The 7,409-nt window shown below is 34.9% G+C and overlaps 1 protein-coding gene across 1 annotated transcript in view; it reads right to left on the reverse strand.

Moving 5' to 3' along the window:
* The window catches only part of CHD2 (chromodomain helicase DNA binding protein 2), a 151,438-nt gene extending 144,029 nt beyond the window's left edge, over positions 1–7,409 (reverse strand). The window contains 4 exon segments of the mRNA XM_017875233.1: positions 4,241–4,327; positions 4,907–4,974; positions 6,703–6,896; positions 7,295–7,409. The gene's annotated coding sequence lies outside the window, so the exon portion shown is untranslated.

The raw sequence follows: 7,409 nt of genomic DNA on the forward strand, positions 1-7,409 counted from the left end.
ACTAAAAATACAAAACTTAGCCGGATGTGGTGGTGCACGCCTGTAATTCCAGCTACTCAGGACGCTGAGATAGGATAATCACTTGAAACCGGGAAGCGGAGGTTGCTGTGAGCTGAGATCACACCACTGCACTCCAGCAGCCTGGGCAACAGAGCAAGACTCCATCTCCAAAACAAAACAAAACCAAAAGTAGCAATTTAAGGTTTTTAGAAGGAAATAAAGATTAGGAGTTACTTTATGCTACCCAAATGCTTTTTTAGGACTAATTTTCAAATTATAGAGCAAGTCCCTGTTTATCTTCCCAAATATGAATTCCTTTAGTCATTCAGACAGATCATAATCAAGAAATATAGCAAAGATCTGCTTCAAAATTACTGTAAGAGTAGGTGCTAAATTATCTTCCCAAGAATTGACAAACAAAGCAATTTAAAAGGAACAACATATTTCTAATCTTCCAAATTTAATCTGATCTTATAAGTAACAGAAGGTTTTGTGAAAAAAGACAAAACGTAAACCAAGTAAACCCTTAAGAGAAGGGTAGAATTGACTTAAGGAATCTTGGTAAAAGAAATGTCTAAGGGAAATCCCTCACACTGCTCTGATGAGCTTATTAAATAAGTTATCTACCAGTAGATAGGGTTCTCACACCACCAAAGACAGAAAATATATCTCACTTTACATCATCACAAAAATTACTGACACTAACGTAATCTACCATAGCATCTCCTTCCCCATGCATCACTCACAAAAATTACTAACAACTAAAATTGACAAAGTCTAAAATCACTTTGCCATCCTTGGAAAGAGAGGAGAAGGGAGCAAAATTCGGCTTAGGCAGACTATCAAAGTTGACGATTTTGCTCGTATTCCCACCTATCCTATTTTGTAATATCATAGTTTCAGATTTAATAACTTACAGGTATAACACACGTATTTTGGTTGTTGTTCTTTTAAACGGTAAGGACAGCTTTAGTCAACTGTCTCATTATTAGTCATTTATGCTTTTCTTAGAAAACTTGGTTTTTAAAACAATATTTTTACTTTTTTTTTTTTTGGGACGGAGTTTCACTCTGTCGCCCAGGCTGGAGTTCAGGAGTAGTGTGGATCTCAGCTCACTGCAACCTCTACCTCCCAGGTTCAGGAGATTCTCCTGCCTCAGCCTCCCAAGTAGCTGGGACTACAGGCGCGTGCCACCACGCCCAGCTAATTTTTTTTTTTTTTTTTTTTTTTTGTATTTTTAGTAGATATCGGGATTTCACTATGTTGGCCGGGCTGGTCTCGAATTCCTGACCTCAGGTGATCCGCCTGCCTCAGCCTCCCAGAGGGCTAAGATTACAAGCGTAAGCCACCGCGCCTGGCCAATTTTTAACTTAAAAATAAAACCTGAGAGCACCATTAACTATAAAGTCATTAATATGTCTAAGAAAATTCACAAACCTCAAAGTTAAAATATAGCTTTATAATCTAAATTAAAATGACTATGATTACTATGTAGCACACGCTAAAGATATAATTGTTTGGGAAATAATTTCAGATACATGGCTTCATTTCAAAAGGCAGAGGAATGTTTTCTAAAACAGATATGTCAAGCAACATACAAGGTATATATATCAAAACTTTTATCATATTGTTATAGAAAACATGCTACTTGAATGTTACATAAACCATCAAGTCATATATTTATAACCTAAGGATCAGAATATCCTTCAATTTAAATTGTAAAGGTTAATTACATTAAAAAAATAGCCAATTTGAAAATCAAAGTACACTGAAGCATTCAATCTGGAAGGAGGTAGCTGGTAAAATGAAGATATTTATATTTGATGTACAAAAATTTTGTTAACGGAAATTAAATAGATTATATCAGGCACACAAACTATAAATCCTCTTATTTATAACATGATCATGGCCAGGTGAAAAATATTAAAACCACTTAACTTTATATTAGATACATTTACTACATCATTAGAAAAATTTTTTTAAATGCTTTCATTGAAGCATTCTAAACAGTGTTTAAACACAGTATAATTCCTTAATTGCTTCTCTGAAATCAATTTACAAAGTTTGTATAAGAGAATTAGGCATGGCTTAACAATTATTTTTATCCCACAATTTGAGAGCTAATAGGGATCTTAAAAGCTTGGAACTCTAAAGTCTTCATACAAATTGTGAGATGAAGGTACAAAAGGAACAAAATGTCAAGACTGCAGGGCTTATTTACATTAGAGGGTAGGTCTCCTGATTGCTGAAACGTGTTATATTTTCCACTCTATCACCACTTCTGATTAACAAAAGATAAGGAGATGTCCTCAACTTATCTTTCTCACTCCACAATCAAATCTCAGTGGATAAAAGTAAAATTAGTTGTCCATGGTACAAATTTTAAATAATCAAAAAATGATGAATAGTAAATAAAACTTAGAAAAAAATTTACATTTGAAATTACCTATTTTATATAATCTATAAATGTCATGTCATGAAAGGCTTGTGATGACACAGCATGGCTCCCTTCATTTCTATAGAATGTCAGGTAATTTTTTAAACAGTTTTTATCAGAACTAATGCAATCCAATTCAATCACAAAGTTGATCAGATTTTTATGATTCAAGAATTATCCCAAAATGCTAGGGCAGAAACAAATATATAAGCACCACTCTGGTTCTTAAGCAGAAAAGAGTGGTAAATATATAATAATCCACCTTCCTTACAAAATATAGTACTTTAATATCACACCTACAGGATCCACTATATTTATCTAATATTTCTATCTATAATAGTTATCTACATTTACATTTAACCTCATGTGCCAATCAATTATGTTCATTATACAAGACCGTCTCAAGCAGTAAATATCAAAACACTGAATATAAGCACTAACAAAGATCTAAGTACATGTGGATCTTTGATTCAACATTTCTAGCCCTTTCTAGCTGTTTTCTTTTTTATGAATCAAATTACACCTTCCGTAGGCCATTATAAATGTATTGCCTGTTTATACTTAAACAAAGATTATGCTTCACATAAGAGATCCATTTCTTAATTTCCATAACAGTGCCCAATGACAGGAATGCCAATTTAATATCACATCAATTGCACAGAGGAAACCCTAATCTTGGCATTTGTGTTGAAGTTTTGAAGTGAAGGATGTTTCAACTGTTCTTGTAAATGTTGTATTTTTAAAACACTACAGTTAAAAGTTAAACATTTAGTTTTCTCTTGCACACTGTAATACACCCAAATTTGATCGAACTGCAAAAAAGGACTCAAAAGTTAAGCTGAAGCAAAGGCAATAAAAATATTCCTCTTATCACCTATTTCAATCAATAGAATAAGGCAACATCAAGCATTGAAAGACTGTATTTTATTTTCCACATAAATTTTGAAGAAAAATAAACTTGCCCTTATTTTAATTGGTCATTTGGCAATTCTTAAAATTTCCCAAGATACCCATTATTATACTGCGTATTTCCTCTAGTCAATCACTAATAACAGCTTGACATTAATTTTCAGATTCAACGTTAACTTCTAAAAAAGGCATATTTCCTTAAAAATATCCGTGGACATTTTTTAAAATTCACATATCTAGCTTTAAGATTTCAAAATGTGATATACATGGTACGCTGGTGGCCCAATACCTATTGCATGTGAAAATTATTTCTATCTTTTATGCTTTAAAAGCAATTACGAAGCAATTAGAGGACTCTAATTTGAGGACTCTAACTCTAATTTCCTGGAAAACACCACATTTTTGGACCTGTCTGAAAACTCATGAAAACAAGTAAAATGAGTATTTTAAATCTATTAAATGACTGAGATATGAAACTGTCTATTTAGTTTTTGAAATGTAGTTAAGAATCCTACGATCAGCAAATGCAAAATTCCAGACCATTCCTAAAATGTGATCTGTACAGTCAAAAAAAAAAAAATGGCTGAAGATTATATATACCAGATTTGTAAAAACATAATCTTGATGACTCTACTGCAGATTTAACCACAATGCTAAAGCACCATTTTATTAAGCAGTACTAAATGTCTTCCTGCTCCAATATAAATTACATGCATCGACTGTCTTAATAGCAATAGAAGTGTTTCAATGTCAGGCAAAAGAATTTGATGGTTTTCTCATCCTTTCAGTGATAAACAGTCTACAGTTTGTTTCATTAACAAACTTTAGTGATATTTTTCACTTAAATGTTGGTAACTATTCAATTGCAGATGTTGTGTAAAAACATTTACTTACTTGCTATATAAAACACTGACTTTCCCAAAGATTTCTTTTATCCTCAAGGATAAAACTCCAACGTCTCAGTCTTCAAAATGGCATACCCTTTGGTGAAAACAAAGATTCTAAACTTACTTATGAAGCAAACAATAACAAGTAAAACTAAGTGTTTTTAAACTTTTTAATTACAAAAAAGAAACTAAAATCTATGCTCAAAACCTGATTTTTTAAACGTTCTTCCCTAAAATCTGTTAGTATGAACAGCAAACTAGTTCAAATTCTCCAATAAGCTTATTTCTTTAAATACTTAAAAGATTAAAATTGTTTGCACAGTATACAGAGTTAAACAAAAAAAAAGCTATCTTTGGTTCATGGTTTTCCTCAAAATCTAATCAGTCTTCTCTTGTTCCCAAAATTAAACAAGGCTTAAAAGACTTTCAGTATTTTAAACTATTCAAAGGGTACGTTAAGTTACAATGGCTATGCATATATACTTTTAATCTTTCCTGCAGTGAAAAGGCTTAAAGGCTTTGTCAAATTATTTCAGATAGTTTACTCATATTCATAATCACAACTTTTTTAAATGATACCCATTCACTGATTAATTGAAATGTAAATTATTAAAGAATAAAACTAAAACTTAATAAGCTAATTTTTGTCAAAACAATAAAAACCCAGTCTTACCTCAAATAAAAGAACTCTATTTGTTCAGAACCATCAGCAACCAAATTAATTTTAATCTCCTAAGTCACCTTTAAAAAAAGAAGAAAGATGGTATTAATGTTTTGAATTTTAAACATTTCTTGGCCAACGATTCAGTGTGATGAAACAAGAAAATATTCCACAGACAAAAATCTATGGGTAAATTGAAGAGACGGCTCATCAACACACAACCTGTACATTTATGGTTGCAGTTATTTATCTTAGTATCTATCAGTCTTTGTTTTCCTCATCTTTTGGCTGTATTGACCAATACTAAAGATTAACACATTGAATTAAACAGAAATACAGAAAATTCAAATTTTTGGACTGATTTAAGATTACGAACCTTTTTTTTTTTTTTACTTTCCCTCTTTTTATGACAGGCAATAAACAAACAAAGAAAAAGTTTACCACTCTTCAAGACAAATCATCTTAGTATCTCCCTTACCATCCAGAAATACCTTTTACAATTATGAGCAATTAGAAATTAGCTCCTCCAAGAGAAATTAGTGAAGTTAAAATGGCCACTGGTTACTTTAAATTTTAAACCACAAGTTACTTGATCTCACCAAGTGGGATATTAGCTTTGTCTTTAAAGCTATTCTAAAACTTACAGTACCTAAACCTTTACTCAATTTCAAACCAGGGTTTTGAACATTTTCATTTCAGTCTTTTTCCTCCCCCATTTATCATGTAAAAAGATCTTTCAGGTTAAACTGCTCGCAATTATTTTGCATTTCACAATTCAAAGAGGATTCTAAAGAACTAGATTCAGAATATCCATTTAAAACCACTTTCAGTGCCCAAAAATTTCGGGAACATTGATTTGAAAAACCAAAATCGGTACTTAAAACAGATTCTGTAAAATCAAGATATGCGCAACTGATGTAACGTACCATTATAGGAAGGCTAGTCAAAAAAACAAAACAATTTTACTGGAAAAATGCCCTTAGAAATATGGTCGAATAAACCAGTATCTGATTTCAGATGTACTATGTAAGTCTGCCCAACACTATTTTTACGTAGTTCTGCACCTTTACAACACAAGAGCTCCGCAGAATGAAGACAAAAATATTCTAAAATACACAAAGGTTTGTGCGCTTCTGGTTTGTTCTTCAAACCACTATACTTAAAAATTACCCTTCAAACATTTTTTTTAAGATTACAGACGATACAGAGAACTCTACTAAATTTTATGAAACCTGTACTTTTAAAATACTGTTCCGTTTTAAGCCTATCTAGATTTTTATACATGCAACAAATGCAACAAATATGGCTCCTCTTCATCGCCCATTACCGAGAGCAGTCCTACTTTATTCATATTTACATTACGAGAAAGTAACTTCAGGAAGAGATTTGGTGTCAGAATGTTCTTTTGTGAAAGTTTTTCGATCATGGCTTGTGATAATATACATTCTCAAAAAAAATTAAATTACGAACTTTTGACTAGGAATTGACCCAAGTACGTTCTAACATTCAGGTGTGAGAAGTTACAGATAACGGCTCCTTGTGACCTTTTCAAAAAGTACCAAACAGTGTATTTAATCATATTTAAATATCAGGAGATCAAATGATCTTGGCGTAATTACTCGGTAAAATAAACTACATTAACCAAACGTCATCAGCTAGCACCGTAATTATCAAATCTATTTCCATTAAACAGCCTTGACGACACAGTAAACTTGTCTTCGTAATTCTGAAATACCAGAAGCACTCCTCCAACTTGCATTTTTCAAAGACAACCTTAACGTCATAAATGTTTAATAAGCAGCAAGTACCTTCGCATGTATCACTGCAGCCGTTTCAAAATCGGCTTTGAAAGAGTTAAAAGCCAACACCCAATAGGAGGGAAAAAAACAAGTTTTATTTTTGTTGAAACGTAGTCAGGGTTCCATTGTTCTTTTAAATTCGATCATGAAGATGAGTTCCCACCTCACCGGAAAGAGGTTAAAAAGCTCCTCCGTTGGAGAACCTGAAAGGGATTTTTTTACCCTAAATATCAAAATAACTCACCAGGACAGAAAGGGGCTCTCCACACCCGATCCCCTTCGGGCTCTCGCCGGCAGTCACCCGCCGCCCCTTTCCTGGCGGATCCAGTCCTGGCGACGAGGCCGCCCCCCGCCCACCTGCCGCCCACGGGGTCTGCAGCGGGGCCCCGCGTGCCCCCTACCCCGGGATCCCACGACTCGGGCCCAGGGCACCGAGGCGCATCCCGCCGGGGAGAGCCGGCCCGCGACCACAGAGGGGCCGTGCGAGAAGAGCGGAGCCGAGAGGCCCGGCCCGCCGCCCCCTCCTGCTCGCGCGCTCAAGGACATTTTGCTTTTCCTCCCAAGGACAAAGGACAATAAAAGGAGACGGGGAGCCACTCACCGGGTCCGAGCGCGGCAGCCGGCACCTACTGGTCGCCCAAGTCCGAGTCCCGGGCCGGACCGCCCGCCCAAGCCTCCCGCCCGCGCCGGGTCCAGCCGCCGGGGCCCCGGGAAGC

The sequence above is a fragment of the Rhinopithecus bieti genome, unplaced genomic scaffold (genome assembly GCF_001698545.2).
Source record: "Rhinopithecus bieti isolate Rb0 unplaced genomic scaffold, ASM169854v2 scaffold_9696, whole genome shotgun sequence".
Classification (NCBI taxonomy): domain Eukaryota; kingdom Metazoa; phylum Chordata; class Mammalia; order Primates; family Cercopithecidae; genus Rhinopithecus; species Rhinopithecus bieti.